The sequence below is a fragment of the Equus asinus genome, chromosome 22, assembly GCF_041296235.1.
Source record: "Equus asinus isolate D_3611 breed Donkey chromosome 22, EquAss-T2T_v2, whole genome shotgun sequence".
Taxonomy (NCBI): domain Eukaryota; kingdom Metazoa; phylum Chordata; class Mammalia; order Perissodactyla; family Equidae; genus Equus; species Equus asinus.
The window spans coordinates 24,396,747-24,409,283 of record NC_091811.1 but is presented as its reverse complement, the minus strand read 5'-3'; the positions used below and the strand labels follow the sequence as shown (position 1 = coordinate 24,409,283).

At 43.2% G+C, this 12,537-nt stretch overlaps 1 long non-coding RNA gene across 1 annotated transcript; it reads right to left on the bottom strand.

Annotated features, from left to right (window-relative positions):
- Positions 1-1,047: 1,047 nt before the first annotated feature.
- LOC139041549 (uncharacterized) lies at positions 1,048-4,367 on the bottom strand. The gene is made up of 2 exons (XR_011496880.1): positions 4,140-4,367; positions 1,048-1,153 (listed from the first exon to the last, which is right to left on the bottom strand). It is a non-coding gene; the product is annotated as an uncharacterized lncRNA (long non-coding RNA).
- Positions 4,368-12,537: the final 8,170 nt, after the last annotated feature.

Genomic DNA, 12,537 nt, shown 5'->3' with positions numbered 1-12,537 from the left:
CCCCTCTGGTTTGTAGGAGGAGAAGGGAACAGCCTACAACAAGTGAGAAGACCAGGAAAGACTCCCTGATCAAAAATATCCTGTCTCCATATTTCACCAACAAAACACTCACCTGGGTTAAAAGACTATTCCTAAAAAAGCTAATGACCCCTGAAGAATGAAGCCAGTGGCCCATTCAGTCTGGATGAAGCCCTGCTACATTCTTGTTTCTCAGTGACCCCTGGCCTGAGTGAGGCATCCTTGAAACGCTGCCTCCCAGACTGTGGTGGGCACTACAGGTTATCCACGCAACAGCCAGCCCCAGCTCCACTTTTGCCTCATTTGTTATAGGTTGGAAGTGTCAGATTCTTTCCCAGCTCTTCTTGGAGTTAGGGATGAGCCTTTGACCTAGTTCTAGCTGAAAAGAAACCTACTGGGGGCTTCTCCTCCTTGATAAGTGAGGACTCCACAAGGAAGAAAGCCCTTTTTTCCCCCAACTCCTTATTTCCTGCTTGGAATGCTGGTCATGTAGGGACTACCATCTGACACTTGGAGCTACTGCAGCCTTTCTGCCACCATGAGGGGAGAAATCACTAACAAGCTGATTGTGGCAGGGTGGGATATGGGAAGAGTCTGATCCTTGATAACTTGGTTAAGCAACGGCACTAACCCTGGAATTGCCCACTTCCAATCTCGTTCTGTGATAATAAACCTCTAATATTTGTATCACTTTTAGTCTAGTATTCCTTTACCTATTAATAATGATAACAAACGTTTACAAAGTACTTACAGTATATGCCAGGCACACTTTTGCATATACTAAGTCATTTCATTCCTATAACAACCTCATGCAGAATTTTTATCCACATCCTGCAGATGAGGAACTGAGGCACAAAGAGATTTAAGTGACATGCCTGAGGTCACTTGCCCAGGTACTCTGGCTCCACAGTTCTTACCCTTTACATTCTCATAACTGGAATGATACACAGTGTAACCAAAAGAGAGATTTGCAGTAGATCAGCCACATTCTAGATAACAACTTTTAAATGGTGTTGAACTAAATGTTACCTTGAGCCAAAAGCATGGCAATTACCATCAGCGGTCTCATTCCGGGGTGGGCTTCACCCACTTTCTCAGCCACTGACGTCCTGTCCTCTTGTTGATCACTGACCACCTGTGCCAAAGTTAACGGGCCCTCTTTAGTTAAGGGCCCACTGGAGTGGAGGGTCCATCCCATTCCCGTGTTCTCACACCTCTATTAATAGTACCCCCAGCCACCCCGTCTCCCCATATTGAGCAACTTCAAAGTCCTACCCTACTCTTGCCTCTCCCCTAGCCTCTGCACCCAGTGTTTACCACATGTCATCTGTTCTCTTTCAAAAACGCTTCTCAAAGTCCACGCTTCCCACGGCCGCCTTCTATTTGGTGTCCCCAACATGTTTCTCCTTGCTTCGCTCCCAAGTCACACACTCCCTCCATGCGACCTCCAGTTACTTTAAAACACAACACACACAGTACATCACGCCGTGCACTCTGTGCCTCCCTGATACCTGCGGGCGTGAGGCCCCACTGAGCTCAGCACATGACCGTGCTCTAGCTCCAGCTTTCCCTCCCACACAACCTGGGCCTCCGCGACACACGCCTTCTCCCTGTTTCTCACTTTCATGAGCCGTGCTATTCCCTCTGCATGCAAAGGCCCTTTTGCCTTCTTCGCCTGGCAGATTTCCACTCAGCTTTCAAGACTCAGCTCAAACATCACCTCCACCACGGTTTTCCCAGACCCTCCCAGGAGATCTGTGATTCCTCAAGGATTTCTGGCACGGCTCTTGATTTATATCATTAGCAAGACACTTCCACGGGATCTTCTGACGCATCGGTTTATATATTACACCGCGAGCCCGCGATATGTGGTATCTGATTCTCCCGTTCTTAATAGTGTCCCTGGCACACAGCAGACACTCGATAAATGATCATGAGTGAATTTTAAAACCTGTTCGTTAAAGTTCATTCCTTTCTGCAACAGGCAGTAATGTGATCGCCTGTCCATGCAACAGCTTCTATATCATGAAGAGAAAATCCAGGCAAGACCCCACGTACATGCGTTTTTTAGGAGAATGGGATGCAAGCCAGGTGCACAAAGATGAAGTGTATACTCTTATTTTAACGAAGACCATGTGCCGAGGAATCAGTAGATAAGCGTTTTGATTTTGTTTACTACTCTCCTTAGAGTTGAGGTCGTACAGTTTACTTAGCCTATTGAGAGGATGAGCTGACAGAATGTGTCTTTGTTTGTGCTCTTAAAATTTTTGGTTAATTTTTTTTGAGGAAGATTAGCCCTGAGCTAACATCTACCAATCCTCCTCTTTTTGCTGGGGAAGACTCACCCTGAGCTAACATCCGTGCCCATCTTCCTCTACTTTATATGTGGGACACCTGCCACAGCATGGCTTGCCAAGATGTGCCATGTCTGCCCCCGGGATCTGAACTGGCGGACCCTGGGCCACCGAAGCGGAACGTGTGCACTTAACCACTGCGCCACCCGGCCGGGCCCTGGCTAATTTTTAAATTAAGTTAACTGTGAGAGCACTTTTATAGCCCAACTAAGGCTCAGAATCAAAGTGATGGGTCCCCAGATTACGATGTTGGTTAGCAAAAGAGTCAAAAGCGGAACGGAGCACTCCGGCCTTTCTGATTCAATGTTCTCTCCACCACACTGTTCTTCCACGAGCAGGGGTGTGTCCCTACGGAAATAATGCATCACCGAACACACACTCAAACCCTGGGGGTGAGGGTCCAATTTTCAGTTCCAATCTCATTGTATGTTATGTAATTTATAATGTCATTAGTAAGCATTTGTTTTTCATCTGTTCTCAATGAGAAACACCCATTGACATTTAAATAATAGAAAATGAGGACACATAGGATTAACGAAAGACTAAACTGTTTCAATGATTATATGCAAATACTGTCTTTATCATGAGCCAACAGAATTACCTATGCAACTTTCTATTTGAATTCACCTTTTTATGTGGGTGATTTGTCTTCCCAGCAATACAGAAAGCATCTGGAAGATTAGCAATGCATCTTCCTTTTTTTAAAAATCTGTTAGAATCATTTATTCTTTGCCACCTGTGGCTAGAGCTCAGGCCTACTTTGTTCTCATTTAGTCCTAATTTCAGTGCAGTAAAGGATAAGAAAACCACAGCTCAGAGAATGGAAAGACCTGCCCAACCCCATCCTCTGCTCTCCAGCCTTGCTTTTCCTCCTGGGATGATGTCTGGCGGCCCACACACTGAATGAGTGAGCAGCAAAGGTCTGTTAGTTTTAACGTCTTCTAGACTTCCAAACTCTTCAGCTTTTTGGCCTTTCTTTCATGATATGAACGAAGCCCAAATGCAGCCAGACAAGAATTACAGGTTAGGAATGGTGGGCTTTTCTACAGATCCGTCCTACGCCATCCTCAGCACTCTTCTTCTTCTCCACTCTCTTCCCAGCACCCCCCTCAACTCCTCAGGCCCTGAGACCTGCCTTCCCCTCCAGCAACCTATCCGCCTTCGGAGGCTTGGCTCCAACGGGATTTGGGAGACACATGGAATGGGCAGGCTCTGCTTGAGCTGCCTGCCGCCTCGGAGATGGCCTGTTTCTACCATCACCGAAAGCTGCTCACTTGCACGATGAGAGGAAAAAAGCAAACCTTTCCCAGCTGCCACGACACACACTTGATCACACACATTTGCACACATCGCATAAAAAAAAAAAAGCCCCCAAAATGAAGAACTCTGAAAGGATAATGTAGAAGAAGTGGAATTTGGAGCTAGTGCGTAAGTTCATGTAGAAGAAGTGGAATTTGGAGCTAGTGCGTAAGTTCATGAGTGAGTGAGTAGGGGGGAATAAGAGGATTCCAGGGACTGGACAGATGAACTGTTAGCCAGCAAACAGCTGTTATTGTTTAATATTTAATGAAAGTATACATAGCCTCAGCCAGGGTCCCCTAACAAACCACTGGGTTGTGCCACACTGGGCTAACCTGGTACAGTGGCACACAGGCCAAATGCTGCCACCACACAGCCTGCTTGGTGAATGCCCCAGGGGAGAGAGGAACCGAGACAGCTGGATTATTCTGCAGACAGTGGGGAGCTACAAGAATCATCCTTTCTCACCTGCCCCTCCCTTCAGGCAGGCCTTCTCAGCCTCCAGCCAGGTTCTGCACGTCTCACTTTTCTTCACATCCCCTTCGGTCAACATCATCAGCAATCCTAAGACTTGGGGAGAAAAAACCAAAAAGCTTCTTATCTTTAAAAAAAAAAAAAAAGGAAAGCTCTTGCATTACGAGGACTCTGTCCAGTGCAGCACGGTTATCCTTGCCCCTCACCCGGCCCTGCCACAGCGACAGAGCGTCCCTTTGGCTGGATTTATGACCCACCCCCCTGCCTCCCCACTGCAGTGCAGAGGGAAAGGGCACAAGCTTGAGAAAAACAAGTATCAAGGGTTGATGGTGTGTGCTGAACTTTAAAATGTTAAATTACGGTGAAAAATATTTTGGAAAAGAAACTATCTTCCAAATTGTGCTACATAGTAAAGTTAATGGAGGCCATATGTCGTCTACTCAGACTTAGAAAAACAAACTAAAAACAATACTTTAGCGCCTGTCGGGCTGAAATGCGATCTACTTCTTAATATTCACTCAACCCAGAGTAAAATGCTTTAAAATGGTAATGATTCCAGAGTGCAGCCTGAGCTCAGCGCATAAACAACAGACCCCAGACACAGGGGGTTTGTGTTCTGATCCCAGCTCCGGGCAAATTGCTTCATCTCCTGGTTCCTTCTCAATTTTCTCAGCTCTAGAATGGGGAGATCAGTATTTCACTAGGTGTTTACAAGGCACACTAAAATGATTCTGAAGCACTTTACGAATGTTCAATAACTGATGATTTTTCATAACTTGGCCTCATAACCTCCTCCATTATTCATTCAGTGGTGTGGAAATAAACGAAGACAAGCCAAATGAGCACAGAGGCTATTGATTCAGAGCTTGCTGTCGTAAGGGACTCAGCCACCATCATTTGCAATTGGCAGAGACTCAAGGCAGGCAGAGGAGAGGGGGAGCTTTATAGTGGAAAAAAGGGGAGGCTTTTCAGCTATGCTCTGATTAGGGGGTGTTGGCATGGGAAAGGTGGGGTTGGTCTACAAAGAAGCAGGGCATCCTGTGTGATTGGTTTGGGGAGCATATTTGGCTTTCTCAGGCTGGTCCTGATGGAAAGGGGTTGGGGATCCCAAAGTGGAAGCCAAGTGGTTTGGCTTCCTCAGCTGGTCACAGCAGGGGCTGTAGGTCAGAGTTCTGTTGTCAGATATGGTTTGGCCACTGTCTGTCTGCATATTCAATCTCTCAGAGGAAAATACACACAAGGCGAGAGAGGTCAGACTACCCGAGAAGACAATTAGACACCTGCCTAGTAGCTAGAGAATGACTTGTACTTTTTATACCTTTCAGTCACTTTTAGAAGCAGCAAATTTAGAAGACAGACTGCTGAACCACTTTCCACCCTCTAGAATCAATGGGCACATCACTGGACTAGGGATCAGGACAACTGGGTCGGTGGTGACTCTGTTACTCCCCCAACCCCCAAGGGCCTGAGGCAAGTCACATAACCTCCCAAGGCTTCAATTTGCTCATGAAAAGGCCAAGAATTCCTATCTGTCTAGCCCGTCTCATCGTTTGGTTTTGAGCATAAGTGGTTTAATGTTTGTAGAAGAACCCCATAAAGCAGGTATTTAAAACTCTATAAAGCAGTTATTTTAGAGGGCATTTTAAAAGTTTGCAAAGGAAGATGGGGCATAAGCCTTTGAAGTTCCATCTAGTGGACCGGAGTCTTGAAAAATCTTTGCGCGTCCTGTGGGGAGACTGGCTGACTCTCCCTCAGACTCCCCATCTTTCCCACCTCTACCTCCATTAAGGCTACCCATTCCCCCGCCTCTGCTCCCCCATTTCCCATCTCAGCGAATGGGACCACTAGAAACCTGAGAATTTCTTTAATCCTCTGCAGGAAAGTTGCATACTTGACTTGTACCTCTCACTAATTCACCCATTTATTCAAAAATAATGAGTTTCTTATTGTTATTTTTAAATGAAGTGATAAATATTTCTAAACGTTCTTATTTTTAATTTCAAATATAGTAAATATTAATAGCTAGAGCCAATACAAACAAAATCTCGTCAGGTCTTCAACTATGGTTAAGGGTGTAAAGGGATCCTGAAACTAAAAAATTCATTAAGCACTGCTTTAGATAACCTTATCCTTTGTCCCATCTAGTAATTCTACGTCTCGGATTCCATCCTAAGGACACAGAATTGCACTTAAAAATTAACGCACCGTGTGTTCATTGTAGCACATTTATCAATAGAATCAAGCTAAGTTTCTGAACAGGATTGGTTAAATAATTCATAGTACATTCAATAAGGTAGAATATTATATAGTTAGTGAACATATTTTCAAGGAATTTTAATGAATACGGACAGCTAATTTTCAACAAAGATGCCAAGAATACACAGTGGGGCAAGGACAGTCTCTTCAATAAATGGTGTTGGAAAAACTGGATATCCACATGCAAAGGAATGAAATTGGACGCTCTTCTTACATCATACACAAAAATCAACTTGAAATGGATTAAAGACTTAAATTTAAGACCTAAAATCATAAAACTCCTAGAAGAAAAATAGGGAAAAAGTTCCTGGGCATTGGTCTTTGCAATGATTTATTTGGATATGACACCAAAAGCACAAGCAACAAAAGCAAAAATAAACAGGTGGCACTACATCAAACTAAAATGTTTATGCATAGCAAAAGAATCAACAAAATGAAAAGACAACCTAAGGAAAGGGAGAAAATATTTGCAAATCATATATCTGATAAGGAGTTAATATCCAAAATATGTAAGGATCTCTTACAACTCAATAGCAAAAGAACCAAATAACCCAGTTAAAAAATGAGCAAAGGACCTGAATAGACGTTTTTCTAAAGAAGACATACAAATGGCCAACAGGGGGGCTGGCTCCATGGCCGAGTGGTTAAGCTCGCACGCTCTGCTGCGGCAGCCCAGGGTTTGGATCCTGGGTGCGGACATGGCACCGCTCATCAGGCCATGTTGAGGCGGCGTCCCACATCCTACAACTTGAAGGACCTGCTACTAAGATATACAACTATGTACGGGGTGGGGGGGGGTTGGGAAGATAAAGGAGAAAAAAAAAAAGAAGATTGGCAACAGTTGTTAGCTCAGGTGCCAATCTTTAAAAAAAAAACAAAAACAAATGGCCAACAGGTACATGAAAAGATGGTCAACATCATTAATCATCAGGGAAATGCAAATCAAAACCACAATGAGATTTCACCTCATACCTGTTAGGATGTCTATTATCAAAAAGACAAGAGATAACAACTGCTGGTGAGGATGTGGAAATAAGGGAACCCTTGTGCACTGTTGGTGGGAATGAAAACTGGTACAACCATGATGGAAAACAGTATGGAGGTTCCTCAAAATATTAAAAATAGAACTACCATATAATTCAGCAATTCCACTTCTGGGTATATATCTGAAGCAAATGAAATCACTCTCTTGAAGAGATATTTGCACTCCCATGTTCATTGCAGCATTATTTCCAATAGCCAAGATATGGAAACAGTCTAAATGTCCATCAAGAGATGAATGGATAAAGAAGATGTGGTATCTAGCTACCTATCTATCTACAATGAAATATTATATAACCATAAAAAGAAGTAAATCCTGCTATTTGCAACAACATAGATGAAACTGGAGGGCATTATGCTAAGTGAAATTGCCCAGACACAGAAAGACAAACATTGTATGGTACACTTATATGTGGAATCTAAAAGAAAAAAAAAGGTCAAATTTGTAGAAACAGAGTAGAATGATGGTTGCCCAGAGCTGGGGGGTAGGGGGTATGGGAAATGGGGAGATGTTGGTCAAAGGTACAAACTTTCAGTAGTAAGATGAGTTCTGAGGATCTAATGCATCGTGTGGTGACTATAGTTAATAATATTGTATACTTGAAATTTGCTAAGAGAATAGATCTTAAGCATTCTTACACACAAAAATAACTGTAAGGTGATGAATGTGTTAACTTGATTGTGGTAATCTTTTCACAATATATATGTATATCAAATCATCACATTGTATATTTTAAATATATTATAATTTTATTTGTCAGTTATACTCCAATAAAGCTGGTAAAAAAGGAATTTTAATATTAAATGAAATATAAACCAGGTATAATTCCAATTCCAATTCCAATTATAATTCCAATTTTGTATGCATGTGTATTTGTGTGTGTGTAAAAGCTTAAAGAAAATTTACCAGATATACCAAAGTGTTCACAGTGATCATCTGGGGCCAGCTCTGTGGCTGAGTGGTTAAGTTTGTGCACTCTGCTTCGGCAGCCTGGGGTTCACTGGTTCAGATCCTGGCCACAGACATACACACCACTCATCAAGCCGTGCTGTGGCAGCACCCCACATAGAACTGGAGGGACTTACAACTAGGATATACAACTATGTACTGGGCTTTGGGGAGGAAAAAAAAGAGGAAGATTTGCAACAGATGTTACCTCAGGGCCAATCTCCCTCAAAAACGACAACAACAACAAAGTGATTATCGATCTTTGGGTTATTAGACTTCGGGTGATTTTGTTTCATTATGTTTGTCTGAATTTACTGTTGTCTTTAAAAAACTCAAATCTTTTCATAAGTAGAAAAACACAAAAGTTATTTTTAAAAACACTTACAACACCACATTTACATTTTTAACACAGAAGCTTCTAGCCATCCAAAAGGACAAGGATCCACAATTTACTTTTTTTTTGGAGAAGGACCATTTGCTACAGTACTTATGAGTATGAAAATTTGTATAACCACAGCTTAAATATCCAATCTTGTGTCTGGAGTCTGAAAAGTCATCTCCTTCATAAAACACATCTTTTATAAACTACAACCGGGATAGACCAGGAATTAGGCATACCAGTGGGAACAGGCAGAGGCCACTGGCCAGGACATTGGTGCGTGGCTAAGGATGCAGGCCTTGGAGAAAAATGCCAAGACCAAAAGATAAGCCTAAGGGGAAAAGACAGATGAACTCTCACTTCTAGAAACGAAGTCAGAGTAGAATCTGAGGGTCAACGCAAGTTGGAGGGGGGCAAGGGGGAAGACAGGTGATTGGAAGAAGGCCAAAGAGGCCATTGGCAATGGAGAGGTTCAGCAGCAGGGACTCCGGTGCCAATCTTAGGTGCTGGAACTTGTGGGTCATCTGAGGCAATTAAAGAACCAGAGCTACAGTCCTCCACTTCAACGGGCCTTGGACAAAAGTGGGAAAACCTGGATTTCAGAGATACTCCTGAAAGACCTAGTGCAGACATACTCAGTTCAGCCAAACGACCTGGTGCTAATTTCTACCTCACAGGGTTATGGTGAGGATTAAATAAAATATAGCTGATGAAATATCCAGCATAGACCCCACACAGTAGAACAAATTGAAGTCACCACTATTTTTGTTGTTATTGTTTTCTTGACTCTCCTGAAATGGGGAGTTGGTTGCATGTAGGTAAGAATCAATGTTCCTCAGGGTCATTTTGCCTGATGGACCAAACCCAGACAATTTTCAGTAAAGCCCACCTGGCATACACATCCCCTCCAGACCTGCAGGAGTCTAGGTCAAGGGGAACTCAGAGTTACGTGCTGATTATTTGATCTTCCGACAAACCTTTCTCACCTGGAGCAGCAACGCCTTCTCTGCACCACACCTGTATATGCCACCCGTAAAAATGAGGCTTTACTTTTATTAGTTTGTCTCTCTTGGAGTAGGAGGGAGCCAAAGCAGAGTTTACTTTCTTCTCTTAAGCCTTAAATCATAACATTGACAAATATCACTCGTTTTATGATTAAGAAACAGAATTACACATACAGATTATGAATCATATCTTAATCCAGTTGGGCATACGTTACATAACACAGTTGAAAGTTTTTCTGGGGGGGGATTATAAACGTTTACCTTCAAATTTCCAGGATTATAAGATATCAACCTTAACAGAAAAAAAGATGGGAATTTCCCTCCCTATTTTTATGCCCTTCACTCAAAGTTAAGAAAATATGCCCACACCTTTTGCTGCTAACTGTCTTGGATCCTGCATTCCCAGCCGTGTTTACTTACCGATTCAAGCTCAACTCCACCCAGATCCTGAACCAAAATAAGACAGGCAGCTAGTAATTGCTATTCAGGCCCAGTGCGTGAACTTTGGGACCTAGGCACAATTATGCCAACTATTGTAATTTTTTTTCATTTTTTTCCTTACCCAGCATCCCTCTTATTTGTTCTGGTAATACTATCCTATTTTTTTGGTGGGTGTAGGGGATAGTAGGGGGCAAAAGCAGGGAACAATCCCTCCCTGGGCCCGTATAGTCATGGTGGAACTCACACAGTGCTCTGATTCCCTCGCAAGGGGGTGGGCACCATGTTTATGAAGCAGAGACTATCCAGACTCCAGATGTATGACTGGATATTTACGCAGTGGCTGTACTGACCAGCCCCTGAGATTTGGATTCATTTGCGGCTAGGGCATCAGTATTTTTTAAGTTCCCCAAGTATTCCTAGTGTGTAGACAGGGTTCAGATCCACAGGACCAGGGCAAGCAAGCCATGACAGTGGGGACCCTGAGAGCTCCTGTCTCTCACCAGCTCACGGGACTCTGTTTCCCCCTGCCCTTTCTCTATCTTTCTTGTTCTTGAACTTCCATTTGGTTTATCCATATTATAAAGTGGATATCTGTGCTGTAAAGTTAATATAGAATTAAGATTTTTAGACTGAAAAACCCACTAGTGTTTGTGACATTTTTATTATTCTCAGACCCAACTACAGGGTTGGTGTTATCCTAAACAGACTCTTCAGTGCCCAAGCATGGCATATTTGGGTTAACAGAAAGATTGTTCTGTCAGTCTTGTGGGAAGAAGACTAGTGATGAGAAGCAGCAAATGCAGTTGGGAGGCTGTTGCTAGGGTGTCGTGGGCATACTGTGATAGGGGTACCCTAAAGGGGAGAGAGATGTGGCCCAATGAGATAAAAATGAGCCTTGTAATTCTGCGAAAGGACACACATGCTCTTCTAAGTTTTGTGCTGTCTGGACACCAGAATTTTGATTCAGATACTCACGCAGGAGTCATAGGGTCCAGGGATTAGATATATCTATGTCTCCAAAAGATGTATTTTAAATTCTTTAAATCGAGAATTTACAAACCTAACAGACAAATGGATTTGTTTGAAAAGACTGAGCACATATTTTGGGATGCAAACCCTGCGTAGTTTACCCTCCCAGAGGTTCCTGTACAAGAAACTCTAACATGACACTTTCTGTGGATCATCCTTCATCATCTCCCTGGCAGCAGCAGCTGGAAATTGCTGCTTAAACCCTTCGTGCTTACTGACCCACGGGCTCCCAAGGCGCAGTGCTGAGAGTATTTAATTCCGTGTCCTGAGGTTGGCCTTCCACCTGCTTTCCAGTTTAGTGACAGAGACACCTGTTGTACACAGAGTCTGAGTTAAGAAAAGCCAAGGATCTCTGGGCGAGCGACAGCGTTTACTGGTGAAAGCTGAAGGTACTCCTTGGACAGTTTTTCTCACTTCACTCATCTGTTTAACAATCCGTGACTGAGTAACTTCTCTGTGTCAGGCATTGTGTAAGGAACTGGGGATTCGAAGGCGATTAATAAACAAACAATTACAACACATCGTGCCACACAGAACCCTAGAAGTATGAAGAAAGTAGTATGAAGAAACAAAATTTTCTTAGAGAATTTAGGGCTTTAAAAAACATACACAGGGGAAGTCATCTTCAAGTTGGGTCTTGAAGGGTCTATGGGAGTTTCCCTAAAAGAAAAGTGGAGAATGCTCCTCTAGGCAGAGAAAGGGGCAAGTACGAAAGTGTATGGCCAAAAAGAAGCATGGCAACTTGGAGAAGAGTGAGAGATTCAGTATCGCTCGAGCAATAAGTTGATGACAATAGGATGGGCCATGAGACTAGCAACGTAGTTTTTTGTAAGCTTTACTTGAGAGACCAGATTTTACCCTATGAGTGCACAGAACAAAGTCATTCTTTCCAAGCACAGCATGTTTTTGTTACAAAAGAAAATCTACCAGCCACATGAGAAGACTAGAGGTGAGAGGCAGAAAGGCAGCTTCAAGGCTCTTTCTAGAGCAGTGGTTCTCAACCAGGGGACACTTCTGCCTGCCAGGGGATGTTTGGCAATGTCTGGAGACATTTTTTATGTCACGACAGAAGGGTGTTTAGTGGATAAAGAGCAGGGATGCTGCTAACATCCTAGAATTCACAGGAAATCCCCCTTGACCCCAACAAATAATTATCCAACCCCAAATAACAATAGTACCAAAGTCAAGAAGCCCTGTTCAGGGGTATAGTAGACAGTTTCTGCTTTGGGTTGCTCAATGTCTATTCCCTCCTCTCCTTTCCTTCAAGGAAAAGCACCTTGATTTTTTTTTTTC